This window comes from Ctenocephalides felis, unplaced genomic scaffold (assembly GCF_003426905.1).
Source record: "Ctenocephalides felis isolate EL2017-DRISC unplaced genomic scaffold, ASM342690v1 CF-g0.4_SCAFFOLD_03571, whole genome shotgun sequence".
Classification (NCBI taxonomy): domain Eukaryota; kingdom Metazoa; phylum Arthropoda; class Insecta; order Siphonaptera; family Pulicidae; genus Ctenocephalides; species Ctenocephalides felis.
In genome coordinates, this window is record NW_020539725.1 from 57,912,427 (window position 1) to 57,932,888 (window position 20,462).

Here is a 20,462-nt window from a genome sequence, read left to right on the forward strand (position 1 = left end):
CATATATATTTTTGACGGTTTGTTACTACCAACTCATACAAATATAGACCCGTAATATAGGGTTACCATAACGTTTCTATTTTATCCGATAATTGTCGTCTAATTTTTTATTAAACAGTATCCTTAATTATTTTATATTTTCCTATAAAATCGTATATTACAATTTGTAATAAATAATTTTTATTAGTATAGATATATTATAGTTCATTATTGTCAGTGCATATTAAGAATGTTTGTTGAAAGTTTCCAAAGGGATATTGTGCAATAGAAAACATCTGTTCGGGAACCGCATGGGCCAAAGTTGCACTTAAATGCAATTTCCTTTTTCTTAAAGCTTTCTAATGTATTCGAACGCTACATCCATAATATATTGCATAGCCGAGGAGGATAGCAATTATATAACTTTGTATTAAATTCCGATTTGAAACAGGGATGAGGGAGGGTAAAGGATCGATATCATAATTCAGATTTCTGTAAATATGAATAATTTAATAAAATTTTATTATGATCTCCATTGAGAAGTTTATGTTTTCGATAGATAATTCGAGTTGTAAATTTTGTTTTCTTGACGTTCTAAGTCATTCTGAATTGTTTGACACCAAAATCATTAAAATTATGTATGTGTGTCACCGAAGTTATTAAAATTATATTTTTCATAAGAGTCAAAACTTGATATTTCGTCGACAATTTCTCAAGAACGGCTGCACCGATTTTGAAAAAATTGAAAGCTATTTGATGAAACCAGATACAGGCTTGCATTGATGGAAATTGCGATATTTTTCTTTCACTGTTGAAACTGTTTTTCTTAATTTTTTAACAAATTTCTTGATATCTAGTAATTTGTTGTGCATATAGATGTTTTTTAAATGATTTTTCAAATTTCAAGATGTAGGGTAGAAAAATTCAACCCTGTAAAAAACGGAAATAACAATTCCGCCCTCGGCGATTCTGTTCGGAATCCGTACAGAACGCATTCGAAAGAGTTATTGTCGGAGCGCACTACGACGTTTTCATAACCTCTTGAATTTGCATCTCATGTAATTTAATAAAATAGAAATCTCTGTACACGATATCAAATTTATGCTGAATCTTTTTCTACAAAATACAGAATATTTTTAATTCAGAAAAAAATTATCATAACCTATATTCCTAGAATCAAAAGTGGAGTGAGATGCCTGGAATCAACATTGGAGTTACTGTAAGATATTTAGTGTTTTTAATTACTAATGTTTGTAGCCTTGGTCAACAATACATATTTTACCAAACTAATTGTTGATGTAATTAGAAGACAACCCAGATCCTTCAGTTTCTGCTAAGATTGTTAGTATTTTTTTCTAATTTTCTACCTTTCAGTTCTACCGGTATTCTTTACTAATCCATTACCTAATTCAGGAAACATTTTTTTAATAGCATAAAATAATTATTTTACTTAAAAAACTGTTTTTTATACTGTCCCATAAAGCAGCGAAATAACTCTGATTCAATAAACTTTTAACAAAGCCATAATCTCAAGCGCTTTTGCAGTTGTAAAAGTTTAAATAAAACTTCATCAAAAACGATCATAAATGTTTTAAAGACTTCTTTATTTTATATTCTGGAAGAAAGAATTTGTAAACAACTTGGAATTAAAATTTTACATGTTTATTATTAAAGGAAATGTTAATTAGTACAAATGTTTTAATATTTGAAAGTTTTATTTATTTTCTAACAAAATTTGCAATTAAGGTTAGCATGCAAAAAACTGTGATGTGTATATTTGCATTATTTTTGAGCCAACTTGTAAAAGAGTGTAGCAGTAAATGGTGAAATTTTGCCAAAATTTAAGACATATAATTTGCAACTGGTGATTTCGCTAATATTAATATTTGGGATTAAATTTCTATATTTTTAAATATTTCTTTTTTTTTGTTTTGCATTTGCAGTTAAGATTTTCATGAAAAAGCTTCTTGTCCAAAATTTTGAAGATATTTGGAGTAAAATTAAGTAAGCCACACTTTTATCATACATTTCTATTTTTCCTTGAAAATGAAGGCAATGATTTTAAAAATTTTAAAATCACTTCCGAAACTTAATGTTTTACTTTACTTAGTTTACACAAATAATTTGAAGGGCAACCACATCTTTGCAATTAGCTGTTGAAAATGTATCGAAAGTCCAGGAATTTTAATAGGATAGGATATACAAAATTTAGGAAAAATTGAGATGATTGAGGATTTAAGACGCCCTTAAGATGCCCTCATTAAAGATTATTTGGAGGCAAGTAGTACATTTTAGCATTGCTTTAATATGAACAGATTACCTTAGCACCTTTGACCTGTAAAACACATGTAATTACCTGTGGGTCAATTATTGTCACAAACTCTAACAAATTGATCAAAAAGAAATTATATATCAAATAGTGAGTCTGCTTGAAGCGATTTGTAAATTTTTTAAAAACTCTATTCTCAGTTTCTGGTATTTGACGATTCTATAATGTTCCGTAAACTATCCGAAAGCAAATAAATAATGAAAACAAACGGCACAGAAAGATTAAAAAGTTATTTTGTTCCATCGTACTGCAAAAGTTTCTTCTGTTCACGAAGTGTCTTATTGTAAAGTTTAAAGGAAAGCTTTGAATCTGTATATTTGGATAAATATCTTTTCTTAACAAAGAACTTTTGAGCTTAAACTAATGCAATTAAAATGCATATTAATTACTGTTCGAAATTAATAATTGCGATCTCTGTGAAGCGGTTGTTAAGTTTTAATAAGGTTCAAGATATAGTCAGATGCTTTTAATGGAGTTCAATGGAATAAATATTCTGTTTGAACTGTTTTCTTATAAGTTTTGAATTAATTGGTAATTATTAATATGAAAATTGCTTTTTAAAGTTTGCTTAATTTTTTATTGCACAAAATAGTTTGCTTTGGTATAAAATTAAGTAGTTTGATTATACCTGTGCAAGTTGCCCTAAAACAGAATGCTTCTTGCATCTAATGTTAAATATTGCAAACCTGATAATTTATATAGAGTCATATCAAATTATAGATATAAAATTGAAAAAGTCTAAGTATTATTATTACCCAGTTATTATTTTACATCAATATTTTTATACCATTTTCATTGTGAAATGACGTGCTGAATATCAGCCGATTACCATGAATAATTTATGCCTTATCCACAATATATCTTTATAGGACCATTATGGTCTTTTGTAACAGTAAAATCAGTCATCTTATCGATTATATTGCCTATAAAATGCAATATAAAATACAGACACACAGACATTGGGTAGCTATCGGGTAATTAATTCGATCATAACCATAATACTCATTCTGTAGGTACTCGGGAGCGATTCGGTATTATAATTAAGGTCATTAGATTGAAATACATGTGTGGGATGATGCCGGTACTCAAGAAAACATTGTTCGTGGATAAAGCTTGATTTAGATTAGAGAAAATTTAATATTTGATAAAAGATTATGATTTGATATTGTAAAGAAATATCGACTACTTTACATGGTGTGGGTGAAGTGATGAGGTCCAATTAGGGCATACTATAGAAAACTACAATCAGTACTAAAGATTGAAAAGCCATAAACTTGCAACTATAATCAATATAGCAAATATATGCAGTTAATTGCAATAATTGGAAATAGAGTTTGAACCTAAAAATTGCAATGCAGCCAATTTAAAATATTGTGTAGTACTTTAAAAAATATATAAAACCAATATGAAAATCAATCTAAGACAACAACGACACAACTTTTTGACAGTCTGTGACTATCAACTCATACGATTATATACCTCATAATTTTATTTTATCCTGAAATTTTTTTATGTATATATATTTAATTATACATTTCATATATATTAAACTATATATAATTTGACAGCAGGCTCTTTAAAGTTGAGAAAGATTCACAGCATGTTAAGCACTAAGAATCATTCCTTGTATCAATCTTTCTAGTGTCAAAATCTTTCCGATCCTTAGTTGAATCAAGCTTAATGAATACGTAAGGTATTCATTATCCTTGAACGGCATTTACGGGCAGAACTCATTGGTAATTCACGCGGGTCATAAAACGCTAAGACAGCGCCACGGCGCCCGCACACTCTGACAATGTGTATGTCATGGGTGTACGGCAATCGATAAATACGAGGAGATGGAAATTTGATTTAGCTACAAGTAGAAGATTAACAAAACCTACAACGCACAAAGTCAAATATCAGTTTTATCACAAGTGCAACTTTCTGGCGTCTCTTTGATAACACATACGTGAAGTTAGTTTTTATGTAGAAATCTTGCCTAATTGCACAGAAAATATAATAAATACGAATATAGACCCGTGACATAGCATTGCCATAACATTTCTATTTTATCGGAGAATTGGCCCCTGTATCTCAAATACTTTATCGTTAGTAGAAATAAGCAGCTGATAAAACAACCAATAGTTTAATTAACTAGTTAATAGTGACATTTTGTCTTTAGGCAAGTTCCAAAATACCAATAGGTGTAATAATTGATTTAATCAATAGAAATTGGGATTTAAATATTTAGGTAAAATGTTCAATTGTTTATTTTAAAAATCAAGTTTTCGGCTTCAAGTAAATCCTAACAATGCAGTTTCCAATTCAATTTCCTCAACACATTCAATTATCTATAATTATATTAATTATATTCCATATATATGTGCTTGTATGACCTAAAATTGTAGTTTATTATTCTACATTTTAATTAATTGACAATGTGACTTTTGACAGCAACTTTTGACACACACTTTGACTATGATATATCATCAAACTGATGAGTCTTTGAAATTATTCTACTTGCCATAGGGCAGCAATGTTTCAGTATGTTCTATAAGACCATGATTCGTGATCGTTATCGTGAAAAGATTCATAAAAATCGACAAAAAATATTCTTAACAGTTAATTACAAGAAAACGGCTCGGTCGATCTTTACCTAAAACTAATCAGTATCATTCCCAACCAATATCTTTCGAACAGTTTTTGATTTTTCAAAAGTGATTCAGTATTGTGAGCCAAAACGTTGACAAAAAGATTTATTTTTTTACGAATTACAAAGAAACGGCTCAGAAAACTGAAAAACGATACTCAGCATTGAGATACATCGAATGGTTTTTAAATTTTTGAAATCGGTGCAGCCGTTTTTGAGAAAACGTCGATTTAAGGTTCTCATACACATACATACTTTTTCCAAACTTGCTTTCATTCGATTCAGAATGGTTTGGAATGTCGAAAAAACATGGCGAATTGGATTAATTGATGGAAACATAAGATTCTCCTTCGGAAAGTTAAAAATAATATTAAAACAACTTTCCATCACCTTCATCACTCGACCCAGTATCTCGGCCACAAATCGCCAATACGCGATGCCTAATACGAATACATCAACTCTAATAGCGATTCCACACGAAAAACTAAGATACAGGGCTACTGCTACTACTGCCCCCCAAAGCCCCCAACCACTTTCATTCTAAATCTATTACTCTTTGTCTCCCCGTTAGCCCGGGCGTGTTTATTACCTCTGCTTCTAGTGTTTTGATATCTTTTTACACGCGATGTGTTTACCCCACGAACTCGAATAAAGCAAAGACGCAGCAGGACGACATGGTCGTATAGAAGCAGAAGATAAAACGAAATGTTCCTTACATACTATTTATAAATGATAAGATATCTGATGGAATAGTTGTTGAAATGTTCGAGGGAATTTAATGGCGGTAAGTCAAGTCACTACTACTGCTGTTAGTAGCTGGAGGAGCTATTTTCGATGAGGTTGTTGAGGGATATAAGATATTGGGCATTTAATATACTTGACGCTAACATTTTAGGTGGCATTCCAAATTTTTCAATATTTTACCAAATAATTATGGCTTTCTTATGAGATGGAGCATACATATTGAACTTGCAACATTGTCACCACAATCAATATTACTGTTTACGACTTTTGTAAGGCTCAACCTAAAATAACATTTTTATACACAGACGTTCAAACATTACAGGCTGCATAAATGTATGTAAAATGCTTGTATGCGTGTATATCTAAGCCAAAATTCGACCGTTTTTAAGTGTTAAAGAGTCATTGGATAAAACTTGATTTTTTTCTCATATCTTAACAGAAATCAGAACCTCACGTCTAGGGTTTATACAAAAACCGACATTTCAGAAAACCGGTTTTCGAATTTTAATTTTACTAAAAAACCGGTTTTAACCGGTTTTCGGATTTTATATAGAAAATAAATTTTTGCTCGAATATTCTGCAATTTATCCGCGTGTAATTTAGAGTAGTATTTGACTCAATTTATTTGTTGTTCAATTTTATAGATTGTAAACAAAATTATTTTAATATTAATTAGTAGAACTAAAAAATAATAATAGTTTATCTTGATTAAATAACTTGGAAAGTAATTATTCGATATTTATGTATCATTTTCACATATAAGAATGATAATATTTTTATGATAGTGAAAGGAAAGTTTTTGAATAAATAAAAATAATACATTTTTAAATAAAAAAAAAATCACCAAATTAAATTTAAAAAAAATAAAAAAATATTAGATACATGTCGATACATACTTGTTAATATCAATTTTAGTTTTAAAAACGATTAAGCTAAACTCGGGTATTGTCTGTTCCGAGCAATTTTAATTAATTAATTTTAATCATTTTAATGGTTTTTTTGTTTAATAAAATATGATTTCAAAAAACTGAGGTCGTCTATCGAATTGCTACATAGACGTGTCCTTTGTTTACTCACAAAATTTCCTGAAATAGAAAATACTCTCATACTTGCGACCAAATTATACTTAATTGTTTTTAAAGCCTGATATAATAATTCTAAGTTTTTTGTTCTTTAATTTGTGGCTTCTAGGGTTTATAACTCTTCTTTCTGAAGTCACACTGATTTAAATTAATATACACTGGTATATATATTTATTTATATACAAAACCTTTCTGGGAACCATTGCAGACTGATAAGATATCAAATGCTATTCAACCGATGTGATTTCAAGAATCAAAACGCGATTTCAACGAATCTACCTTTTATATTTGGCTATATTTATCATTTTCCATTTGTACAGTGAAAACCGACTTTTTTCACTAAAAAACCGGTTTTCAAATTCCATAATTTTTGCCAAGAACCGGTTTTTAAAACCGGTTTTTAAAAACCGACAAACCCTACTCACGTCCTAAAAGCTGTTGGCCTGCAACAAAACTTGATATGGATTTGTGTTGATTAATTCTGCCTGATAACTGCAAATTTTTTCCCCAAAAATCTTGAAAATTCTTCAATAGATCTATTATGGAAATTGTGATGATTAGCTTTTAGTAAACACATTTCTTTTAAAGTAAACATTTTGAAAATGCAGGTGATGATGAAGTTCACGGTCGTATCAAACGACCGTGATCAATGTTCTAGAGCTTAACAATTAGCCTTAGAAAAAATTCCTATAAGTAATTTCTTATCTAAATAGAGTATACAATTTGGTACAAAATTAAGTGAACTAAGTCTGTGTCAGAAAATCTGTCTTCTCCTCATTTTGGCAGAGAGCCCTGCAGCTGAATTTTGCCTCTAAAGATAAACCAAAATTTCCGTACTAATTTCTTCAAATTAAACAATATGTGCAACTTTTCGGAGAAAAGCATATAACACATTATTGCTTCTCTTAGTACGACAATTGCTTCGAAGTACAACAGCAAGTTAAACTTTAATATTAGTCTTAACTAGAAGGCAGCTCGGCTGCAACTTGCTCGGATATTTGCAAACCTAGGACTTATTCTCATTAACAAAACGTTTCTACGAACATAAATAAGAACTTATTCATTGACTTAATTATTCATCGAATTTCAAACTAATATTAATAATTATTTATATATTATATATATTTTTAGCTTGCTCCCCTGAACTTAAATCTTTTTATGTCGTTTAAATGCTGCTACATTGTACAAGTTTATATATTATTAAACTAATTACTGGAAGCAATTAAGCATTTCACAATTTTATTTTCTCAACGTTGTTGTGTCCGAATAACTGCATGTTATTTCCAGCCATAAAAAAAACTTAATTTCCCACCGTAAAAGATATCGTCATTATTATTTTCTTTAGAGGCAAATAGAAAATGTAATTTGAATATAAGTTGTGCTGGATATAAATAGAGGGAATGGTAAAATCTAAGGCTGCATACCCATGATAATAGCAGAATTGAAATATTTTGAGTTTGGACTTATTCACAATTACAGCTTTTTTAGACGAATAAAAACGATTTAGTTGATAATTTTCTATATTAAAATTTCAATAAAAATTATCGTTGATTATCATTTTTTCTTGAATTTAAAAAGTTTAGTAGTTGCCTTTGTAATTCTCTACATTGTCATTTAGCAGATATAACAATTCAGAGCGAATTTTCACTATAAAATAAAATAAACTTTCGAAAACTATTTTAGTCGTGAGTTAAAACTAAGAATATTTACTGTTTGCGAATATTACTCTAGGGTTTTAGCCAGATTTAATTAAAATTCTTGAAAGAAAATAAACTTTATTATGAGCTAAAGTATCATGAAAAATACAAACATATTAATACAAGTCTAAGCTATATGATAACTGAAAAAATAGTGAATGTTTTAGTATCCATAGATTTTCATGGTAAATTTAAAACTGATTGAAATTGTTAAAAGTCCAAATATTTGGAAAAGTTTTGTTCTTTTTTTTTGTTATTAATTTTTTTTTTGTTAAAAGTTTTAGTAATGAATTTGAAATTCTATATGTTACTTAAAGTTACAAAGAATATTATTCAATAATTTCCGGTTATTTGAGCAATTTTGTTAGACGCATCAGAAAGCTAAATTTTCAGTTTATAATCATTTTTACCTGTCGTGATATTTTTCTATACCTTCAGATTTTCTGGTTTTAATAAAATTAGTATGCTATTAATAATTATTAATTTTCCGTAGGGCAAGTTATAGTAATTGCAAAAAAAGTTTTTATATATGTTTACGTTTCAGAGGATTCTGAACATTTTGGCAAACCTTAGAAAAAATGGAATGTGTATGTGCGTGTGTGCGGATACGAAATTTTCGACGACGATTTTGGGAACACCAATCAACCGATTCGAATAATTCAAAATACATTCGATTCGTATTGATAAGGAGACATGATGTTTTTGGCGAAGGCAGGTCTAGCTGTTCTGAAGATACGGGGAAAACAGTACCAAAAACGGTAACTCAGTTTTTAAGAGAATGAAGGGTCCGATTTTAACAATTCAAAAAAAAAATTTACTAGTATTGACAAGATGAAGAACTGATTAAATTTTTGGGAAAGCAGGTCTAGCTGTTATAGACTCTCAATACAAATAAGTTAAAAAATGTCATTTGTATGTACATCAAATTATGAGCTATTTTAAAGATATTTCAATAATGTGTACACATTTTGTGCAATTTTTTTTGGGTTCCGTACCAAGATTTTTAATTTCGGTACGTGAAGTGCTAGCAATTTGCCTTAAGGCACGATGCCATGCACCCCACTAGTTTTAGTAATGGATTAGTATAAGAATAATTCTCTCGGTTCATAGAAACCCATCCTAATTCTTAATAACCCTCTCTTATTAACAAAGCGAATGCTTTATTACTACGCTGGTAAATCTAACGATTATTGCATGATGTATAATATTATGACTGAAAATGAACATTTATTTCAAATGTAAATTACTTGTATGTATATATAGTCATAATTTTACACTGTTTACGGCATAATATAAAATTTATGTCAAGAAGCAAGTATTAAAAATAAAAATAGGGAAGAATTAACCCTTGGAGTGGATAGATGCACTAGAGATATACCATGGAAGAATTGAAGAATTTATTGAAACTATTATTTTGACTTTTGAATTATTTATAAAAGACTTAAAATTGAATACGATTTAATAAGTAGATTGAAAATATACTCATCTAATATTAGGTAGTCAAAAGTTTGAATATAACGGTCATTAGTGTGAATCAATTACATAGATGGCTCTGTGACAGCACTGAATATGCATGAAGTTGTTGGTCACGATATATGTTTCAATGGTTTAATATAAAATCCTTTATTAGTGAAAGATGTCGGGTTTATAAAAATGTTACCACGTATTGATTTCCAGTGCTCATTTAAATGCAATATTATCTTTTACCCGGCGTCTGTCCTCCAAGAATATCGTTTGAAAAGTTTTTGTTAGTAGGAGAATCCGTTTCCTATTTTATTATTCGTTTGTCTCCTAGGACTTATAAAAACGTAGTGTGGATAGCGAGTGCTTTGTTTATTTATTTTATCGCTTTTACCGGACAATACGACAATAGTACAACGGGCATACAAAAACAAGCTCCCTTGGCGAAACGAGCGTCTTATAAATAAATATATGGGCGACGTGTGTGTATAAAAATGTACATGGAAACAATACACAGGACAATGTGATTTTATGCTTTTGTCTACCTGCAATAACAAATACTTTACGATTCTAGCTGAATATTTTGATTTTGAAATAAAAATAAAAATCCTAACCACATTTTTACAAATGTTTTGTATGTTGAATTTTAAGACAAAATCCTACCAACAAAAATGGTACAGCTAAATCAATAACCACACATCAGGGTCACGTTTTTAACACTTACGGGACGGCACCGACTTCAAAACAATCTACTGTACCGATTGTAAACTTGATTTCATTGTGTATGTGTATGCATTGTGTATGCAATTTGTTTGTTAAAAATTTGTGGTCATTGAAGGACATACATTTATAATATTAATTTATATTTGATCTTTTTATAAAGAATTGACGTTCAAAACAATTTCCAAAATGCATAGCTGGTTGATTTTGAATGTTTTACAATAAAATATTGTTCGCCGCCTTCCTTCTAGTGCTTTTTTGTCAGAACAGACAATACAATTCCTTTTTTTTCTCTCGCATTTAGAATATGCCACTGTTTAGTCAGTATATTTGTTCATTTTTGTGCTCCCATGATGGTTTGTTTTTTTCTATTATATTGTCTAAGAATTCACTTGTAAAATATAAAGTAAAATAATCTATTGGATGTGTTATATTGCTTGGTATTTGTAGTCGGGGTGTTCGTTTATGTATGTCAGACTCGATTATTGAAGGAGAATCGTCACATTCGCTAATATCTTTCCACCCTTCTTCGAATTGTCAAACTTCTTCTTCTTTTTGTTGGTTGGATAATATCATTATCACATTCATCATTTTCTTCGGTGCAAATAGTAATTTCGTAAAATTTGTCTATATGAATGTCTATTTGAAACTCATGTTCACTACTGCTTAATTCACAAAATTGACCAGTCGCTTTACCATATTTAAAAGCGCTCAGTCGTTTTAAATATTAAAAAAAGACTATATAGCAAAGAAAAATGCTAAAAATACTACTAAAACATCTTAAAATTATTTTCAAAATACAACACTGTTTATCACTGCTATATGTAATTTCATCAACTTTTCGATGCAAACTGAGTCATTGTTTATAAAATAGCCTGTGCCTCACAGAATTTGTTTGTCCACTCAGGTGGACAGCCGTCTACAAAGCGGAAATATATAAATTCACAGAGGTTAATATATAAATTAGATGTATGATATATCGACTAATATATACTGGTAATATTTAGGTGTTCTAATAAAACCTTTAGTCAATATAAACTGTTAATATTTATGTATTCTAATAAAACCTTTAGTCAATATAAACATGGGTTCCTAGTATATTATTTTAGCCATGGCAGTAGGTAGAACAAATGTCGCGACGCCCCGGAGTTATATGGAGCCCTTGATGGTCCTCGGACACGCCAAGTCGCGAGTCACGGGAAAGTGTCGGCCGCTATGTAAAGTACATTGTCACTGATAAAACATACTTGCCGAGGACGAAAATTAATGCCCTCAAATTTAGACATGAACACTTTTAACAGTTCTTTATTTGCATCAACGAGTTGAATTATTTTACGTTAGCTATTAATAAATTTTGCTAATGGGGGGAATGAATCTTACGACTGACTGTATTCTATTCTATCGATTTTTTGTCGTTTTAGCATGCCGAAACGTATGGAAATTTTCTCAAATTAATGGTTATTCTATATGAAGTTCAATAATACGTACAAGTTTTATTTCCAATTGAACGTCCCGTACTAAAATTTATTTATTCTACAACAGCAAAGCAAAAACTAGTGGTATATGGCATCGTGTCTTAAGGCAAATTGCTGAAACTTCCCGTCCCCAAAGTTTTTTTAAAAAAATTTTTTATCGTTAGAAAATTTGATTTTTGAGAAACTTTAAATTTTTGAACTTTTTTCCAAAGCAATCGCACAAATAGAATTGATACACCGTTTTAAAATCTCTATTAAATATCTGATAATTTGTTGTGAATATGTCTAATGGTTATTCCAAAATGGCATAATTTTTTACTTTTTTACTAGATCTTCAAAACCCCTAGACCTGTTTTTACAAAAATTTGAACAGTTGTAGTTGAAGAGTTGAAAATTTGATCAGTTTTTCATCTTGTCAATACAAGTAAAATGTTTTTTTTTATTTATTTAACAGACGCTCCGTTTTCTTAAAAACTGAGTTACCGTTTTTGGCACTTTTTGCCCAGTATCTTCGAAACTGGGTAGACGTACCTGTGCCAAAAACTAATCAGCATGTCTTCTTATTAATAGGAATCGATTGTTTTTTGAATAATTGAAATCGGTTGAACCGTATTCCCGAAATCGTCGACGAAAATTTGTATCCGCACACACACACATATATAAATTTTTCTAATTGTAAGATATGCCAGAATGTTCAGAAACCTCTGAAATGTAAAGAAGTATAAAAATTTTCATTTTCGATTTCTTTGCGATTACTATTAGTACAAATTTGGTTTCTATGCGTTCCGCACTAAGATTTACTAAAATTGTACTAAAACAGCAAAGGCAGAAATCTCATTTTTTCAAAAAAAAATTCAAATTTTCAAAAATATACAAATTATCAAAAAACTTTAAGTATTTCAATATTCTAAAGTTTTTTAAAAAAAACTTTCATTCATGGTAAGGAATGCTTTAGCAATTTTCCTTAATTAATCCGCAATCCCCGGCGGCGCCAAAAAAAGATCGTTTACTGCTGGAGTGATTGCAGCATCCGTTGATAAAACATTAAAAAAAAATTCTCGTTAAACTAAAACATATTGTCTACACGATGACCTTCGGGCGAACAGAAAAATCAAAAATTGACAAAATGGCGGCATTTAGAAAAAAAGTTAATTTTTTCCAAAAATTTTTGTCGCTTTTCGCCTCCCAAAATTCTATTTTGGATCAGGTGAAAAAACTGAAGGGTTGTTGTATGTAGAACTGTATAAGGGGGATGCAAAAAAAAATGATAGCTATCGGAACATTTGTCTTCGAGTAATCACTCCAGCAAATTCGAAAAATGCTGTTTCGAGAAAAGCGCGTTTAAAGATATACTCTTTTAATGGCTGTAAGTCAAAAACTACTTAAGATATTGATTTAAAATTTTAGTATGTTATTTTTAAAGGTATAACATATCAAAATATAGAAAAATCCAAAATTTGATTTTTTGAAAATATCGCACTAGGTGTGCCCCTTAATGACATCAATTTATGAAACATAATAATAATTATTAATTTTAAACGTAGAAGCTAGCGTGTAAGAATGTGTGAATTTTATTTTAAAAATTATTGCAATTTCAACCAGAGTATAAATTAGTAGATTTCTTAAAGAATTATGTCAATTTGGCGGTTTTTGGTAGAGATAGAAATGCCCGTCAACCTAGTAATACCAAATAGATTTTTAACTTCTACTTCATAATCTCCCTTTTAAATACAATAAATCTTCCTTTATTACTTTTCGAGTGTAATAACTTCCTAGGCCTATCCAGGGCTAGGAGAGGAGTTTAGGCGAGTGTGGTATTCGTTGACCTGGAACTCGGCAGATATCGTTTGATGTATTCCCAGTAATTTGACACATGAGGAGACTGCGTTTACCGTCATATATTCAGATGGACGGACTGGATCTGAAATGTCAGGTGTGGGTGGTGGCTGTTAGATGGCTGTAGGTACATATATGAGAAATCGCTCACGAATGTTGAGTCAATTATCTGTTGATTAAGATTCGGTTGTTATCAGATGTACGTGTTGTGCGGAATATATGTAGTAGAGACGTTTGCAATGATTTGATTGATTCGGTGTTCTTGATGATATGCAGAGGCGAGGAAGTAGGTTTAATGAGAGGAAATGTAATTTAAATATAGAGAATTCAGAAGATTGTAAATAGTGCCTTGTATGTATATGATTTAAACAGCGACCATTTTCAGATCATTTATCAGCATCATTACTATTTTTGTATCTCCAGAGAAACGTATTTTGTTGACATGGAAAGTCAAAAAAAGTTTTAGCAAAATTTAAATGTAGCAAAATTTTATTTTATTTAGCAAAATTTCAGTTTTAGCAAAAATTTTGATATATGACTGTAATTGGTGATTAGATATTGCTCAGGTAGATTTTAATAGCAAAGATTCTAATAGTGTATGTGTATGTGTGCAAACAATTTTTTGTCGACGATTTTGAGCGTACGGATGAACCGATTTGAATGTAAAAAAAAGCATTCGATTCCTATTGATGAGGAAACGTGCTGATTAGTTTTTGACGAAGACAGACTCAGCGACTTCGGAGATATGGAGCAAAAAATGTGAAAAATGTCAATTTTTAAGAGAACGAATCAACCGATTTGAATGATTTAAAAACATTCGATTCGTAATGATGGGGAGAAGTAGTGACTAGATTTTGGCAAAGGCAGGTCCAGCCGTTTCAGATAGAGTAAAGGTGCAAAAAATTTCAGTTTTCAAGAGAACTAAGCATCCGATTTGAAAAAAAATTGCTTAGGTTAACGAAACGGTGGGAAAGAATTTTTTATAATTCATTTTTTTAATTCCTCATTGCCAATGTTAAAAAATAAAATGTGGAAATTCTTAATATATCACGAAAGTATGAAATCTTCACAGTAACAAAACCTTTTGAACCATTTTTTATATATCTTTTGAACGTCTTATTGTGTATTTGTTCCATGCCATTTTATTGCAATCCATATATAAGAATAATGATAATATGAAAAAATATCTATTTGATCTAGTTTATGTTTTTTTATTTATTTAATTTATTTATTTTCAGAATAAATCCAATTTTGAGGATAGAGGTCCTGAAAAGCATTTCAAAAAACAAAGTATACAACGGGAGGTCAACTTATTATCGTGAAAAATGCTCAAAATCAAAGAATACTATCCAAAACAATAAAAAAGTGCAAGAACAAAAATAGTGATCATTGAATAAATGTAATTGGACTTTCTGGATCGTTTTGCGGACTAAAAAAAGTGTTTCGTTTGTGTTAACAGTGTGATGCAAAATTTTGCAAATAAAGACTTGATCAATAAATAAATATTTGGAAGAATTGACATTTCAGCTCCTAATTTTAATACTTGAGCTTCTAATTTTACTAAAAATTTCAAATTTCAAACCAGAAGATGAATTTATATAAAAAATACCTCTAAGTTAAATACTTTATTATTATTACCAGAAGATTATTCTGATGCTAGACTGAATTTAACCAAACATCAAAGCAGGATTTACCAGAACTCTCCATAAAAGTGCCTGAGTAAAAACGAATATCTATGCATTTCATCGTTAGTAGTAATGATTTTGTTGATCAAAAGAACATTATTATCAAAATTCATCTAAGTTTCATTAGTGATAAACAGTATGTTCATAAAAAGACAAATATTCGCATGTAGTCAAACAATTTATCTGGTGTGGACTCGTAGTGATCGTTTTCCTCGATTTTTTAATCCGATTTTGTTTATCGATTCTTTAGTGTTTGTGTAGTGTTTTATAGTGTTTTAGTGTGCAGTGATAGTGTTTTTTTCTCGGTTCCTGGTTCCTGGTTCTTGGTTTCCGGTCAGTTCTCTTCTGGAAATCTCGAGGCAATGCATAGATTTTTTAGCACAAATCAGTATCTGATAATAATATATTTGAAAATTCTTAATTTTTTCCTGATTTTTCAGACAACAAGATGGTAATTGAGATGTTCCAGAAGAATCGGTGATTTTAAACAAAGGTCAGTGCATTTTCATTCCTAGGCATGATTTCTTAGGGTACGGTCACACGTCTCGATGTGAATTCACAAAAATATAATCTTATCGATTTTTAAAATATTTTTGATCCTCGTCATTATTTTTTGATGTTTTTTGAATTCTGTAGTTTTCTTCATCAAATATTTTTATTTTTTTGCAAATATTATAATTTTTTATTTCATTAATCGCAAAATTACAGCAACTTACCGATAGGCATAATTTCTAGCACATACAACAGATACAAAAGTTTTTGTGAATCCTCCATCCTAAAATAAAATTTTTAACAATCACGCAAATCAAAATTTTTGTCCTATAGATAGGTTAAACCGTTAAGTAGGTTATAGTTAGGAGATTCAAATAATTATGTAATTGTGACCGTATCCCTCACTAATCCACAAATTTCTTTCAGCCAAATAAAACAAAAAATATTTTAAAATAGAAGTGAGTGCAGTGGGTAATAAAATTCGCGTCAATTAATTAATTATTAAAACAAAAGTGCTGATTAAATCAATTTTGCATAATTTCGCGTAAAACTAAGTTTGTGTGTGTGTGAAAAACTTGACTCTGTGCAATTTTGCGAAGAAATGCAGACATCCATGCAACGTAAGGTAAGAACTAGTAGTTGTATCAGATTTAATTTATATGTGATCAATTTACTGCATCCGAATATAGTGAAAGTAAAATTTTTGCAATGCAATGGTATTACAAAACACATAAAATCTACAACTTCAATTTTTAATACACATTTTGGCAACTTTTTCGAAATCTTGATGTTGACATTTTGACGTTGATGTTGACATCACGTGATGTGATTTAAATTAAATTATCTATCAACATTACAATGGTCCAAGTAATAATTTTACTATCGTAGAAATTAACGTATGCCAAGTTTGCCTATCTAGTGTTGAATTGATAAAAACCCAGAAGAGACCATAATATATCCTTAACATTTTTGCCAATAAGGATGTAAGACCCTTCAACACATAATTCCCATGTTACAAACACATAATTCCCATTGCGTCAACGCTTATTACCGCTAAGCAAATAACTTTTTCACGCAGGCCGAAAACGCGTGAAAAAAGTTCGCCCTCTAATAAATATCGTTAGAGAACATTTTCGGCACCTAGCCATCAATATGTACACGGATAGCTAACAGGGCTTGAAAATGGGCATAAAATATAAATTTGTGTATTATATATTTATTTCCTCGTTTATATTGAAAAACATCAAGTAAATCACAACCAATTTTTACTGCCCATCTAAAATAAACCATTTTCCATGTCTCTTGTTTTCATATTTATGTTCAAGTCCACTTTTATTCATCCCACTTCCAATGTCTCTATTTTTCAAAGCCTCGATGTCTCATGTTCAATATCTATTTTCGCATACTACATTTTTCATTCATCTTGCCTCGAATTCCATTTTATGTGTCATAATAGAAATAAGGATCTGAATTTTGTGAAATGTTGAAGTCTAGACACAAGTTTTGCACATAGTTTTGTCAAGAAACATTTCGCAATTGCTAACGCTATATATGTGTTATAACCATTATGGTAATGAAAATCTCTATTGTGGGAAGGACACATCGTGCAATCTAGAGGATCGATTAATGTTTTATAATCTATTTGAAGAACATAGAGTTTCCTTCTAATGATCATAAGCACAAACTTATAATTTTTGATATCCTAAGTTACCATCTTATATGTTTCTACCATCCAATTACAAAAACGATAGAGATGAAAATATGCGTAAAAACTTAATCGCGTTAGATTATTATATTTAATGCTGTTTAATTAGACATTCAACTTCTCGCAGAACTTTCCTAAAGTTTGGAAAGAGAATAATAAGATTTAGATCTAACTTTCAAGTGCTCAATTTGCATTAATGTTAATTTTCTTGCTGGCAGTCGTCTATTCGAAAACTATAAGCATTTTGAAACTGCAATGCTAAACATAAACTTTTATTGATGGAGTAATAAAAATTTGGAGTAATCGATCTATATTATATACTAATGATTTTTTTTTTTTGACAAATTATAAAACTTTTAAATTACTCTAATTCCCTGGTTTTAGAAAACTATGTATGGTAAAACAATGACTCCTATTATTCAATTTTAAAGTAAATTTTAAAAAAATTTGAAAATAATATTTTTTGTTTACATTTATGTATTTTTTTGTATTTATTCTAGACATATGCATTCTGACGATTATTTTATTTTTTGCTAAATAAAACACGTTTTGATTAACTATGATTTAGAAATTAAACTGCTGGAATTTCTCAGACTATAATTTAAATTTTCTTTTCACAAATGAAACTTTGAAACATTTTTGGAAATTTTGAAAATATTTGAAAAATTTTAATATTGAGAAAATTGAAAAAAAGCCTTCTCTGAAAATTCTGTTATTTTTTGAAAACTTGATTTTTTTTTTTGAAAATTTTGAAATATCTTAGAGTATTTGATACCCATTCATTCATTGTATAAGAAATTTATTTTCGAGAGTCAAATATCATTTATTTTAACTTTTTTTTTATCTCTAAACCGATGAACCTGCCTCCCAAAAATTCAATCAGTTCTTTGTTTCGTCAATACTTTCCTTTTTGAATCATTCAAATCGGACGCTCTGTTCTCTCAGAATTTTTGAAATTTTCTGTCCACCAATTTTTGAAATAGCTGGACATGCCTTTTTCAAAAATAAGCAGCAAGTCCACTCATTAATACAAACCGAATGTTTTTCCAGTTATTCAAATTGATTCACCTGTGTTCCCAAAATCGTCAAAAATTTGTATTTGCACACACAAATACGCACACATATATCCATTTTCTGTAACGTATGCCAAAATGTTCAGACATCTTTAAAACGTAAAGATATATATATTTTGTTTCGATACTTTTGCGATTACTACGTATTAATTACTCTTCGGGAAGTTAATAATTACAAGAACCGAAAAATTGTGAAAGTTTAATCAAAGCTCTGGGTTGCACCAAAAAGCTCATAATTTTCAAACTTCTTGAGATATTTTTTTTTCAATATAATTATAGTCAATACCATCACAGCATTGAGTTTTGGGACACCCTGTGATCAAGCTAAACCAATTGCCAAATAATCCTTTTCATGCAGTTAGCGATAGGGCCAAAGGCATACCATAAGTACGACTAATAAATAAAATAATTATTATATCTGTTACTGACAACTAAAATTTATTCAATTTCGATTTCCGTGGATATAATTGCCAACCCTGTTTCGAATATACATATTTTCTGGTAAACGTGTAGTAGATCTATATGGCTATTCAAAGGTGTGAGTTGGCGAATACATCACGATAATAACATACAGATGCACAGCAGATACGGAAGATCTCATCAATATGATTGATTGCGCTCGGAGAAACATTACTAAGGAATTTACCAACACACATTGATACACACACACAAACTAATATACCAGAACTGTATTGGCAGGTACAGGTCAAAAGGAGAGACATAGCAAACAGATTTATAAATATTAAAATAATATAAATAGTTTTTACATTAATATCCAAAGGATGGTTGACGATTTGTTCTCAGTGTCAGTTGATATGAGCTATAACTAACCCATGCAGGGTAGGAAAGAAATATATCAGTAATATTAACTAATTTGTGTCATAAACTCATAGGTTTATTGACAGGCATTATGTAAACCATTATAATTTTGATTAATTTTTTAAATTTTGAAATTCATATTTAGTCATATATTGTATACCGATCTGAACCGTACAGAAACCAGTCAAATTGACAAGGTAGTTTATTACGCAAAGTGTTAATATGTGGTATTTGTTTTAATGTAGTTGATTTGGTCTTCACACTATGAATGCTCAAATTCATTCAAATTGAACTACTGTGCCTTGACACATACGCTACTTCCAAACATGTACTTGCATGTTCTAAACCATTGGTTCCCAAACTTGTTTGTGCCGTGGAACCCTTGCAATGTTTTTTGTTTTGTTATGGCTCCGCTCTCAATACTAGTATTGAAACGAATTGTACGTTTTTAAAAATGCATAATTCGATTTTGATGAAACTTGTCATACATTGTTACTACACTTTACTAAATATTTGACAAAAATTTAAAATTAGAAAATTCAATAGTTTTTGAGATATGCGAGGTTGATGGGTGGCTGGCCCCGCTCTCAATACTAGTATTGAAACTGATTGTACGTTTTCAAAAATGCATAATTCGGTTTTGATAAAACTTGTCATACATTGTTACTACACTTTACTAAATATTTGACAAAAATTAAAAGTTGGAACATTCAATAGTTTTTGAGATATGCGA

The 20,462-nt window shown here is 29.9% G+C and overlaps 1 protein-coding gene across 1 annotated transcript in view; it reads right to left on the reverse strand.

Moving 5' to 3' along the window:
• The window catches only part of LOC113386376, a 75,324-nt gene that overhangs the window by 15,795 nt on the left and 39,067 nt on the right, over nucleotides 1-20,462 (reverse strand). The gene's annotated exons all lie outside the window — the stretch shown is intronic.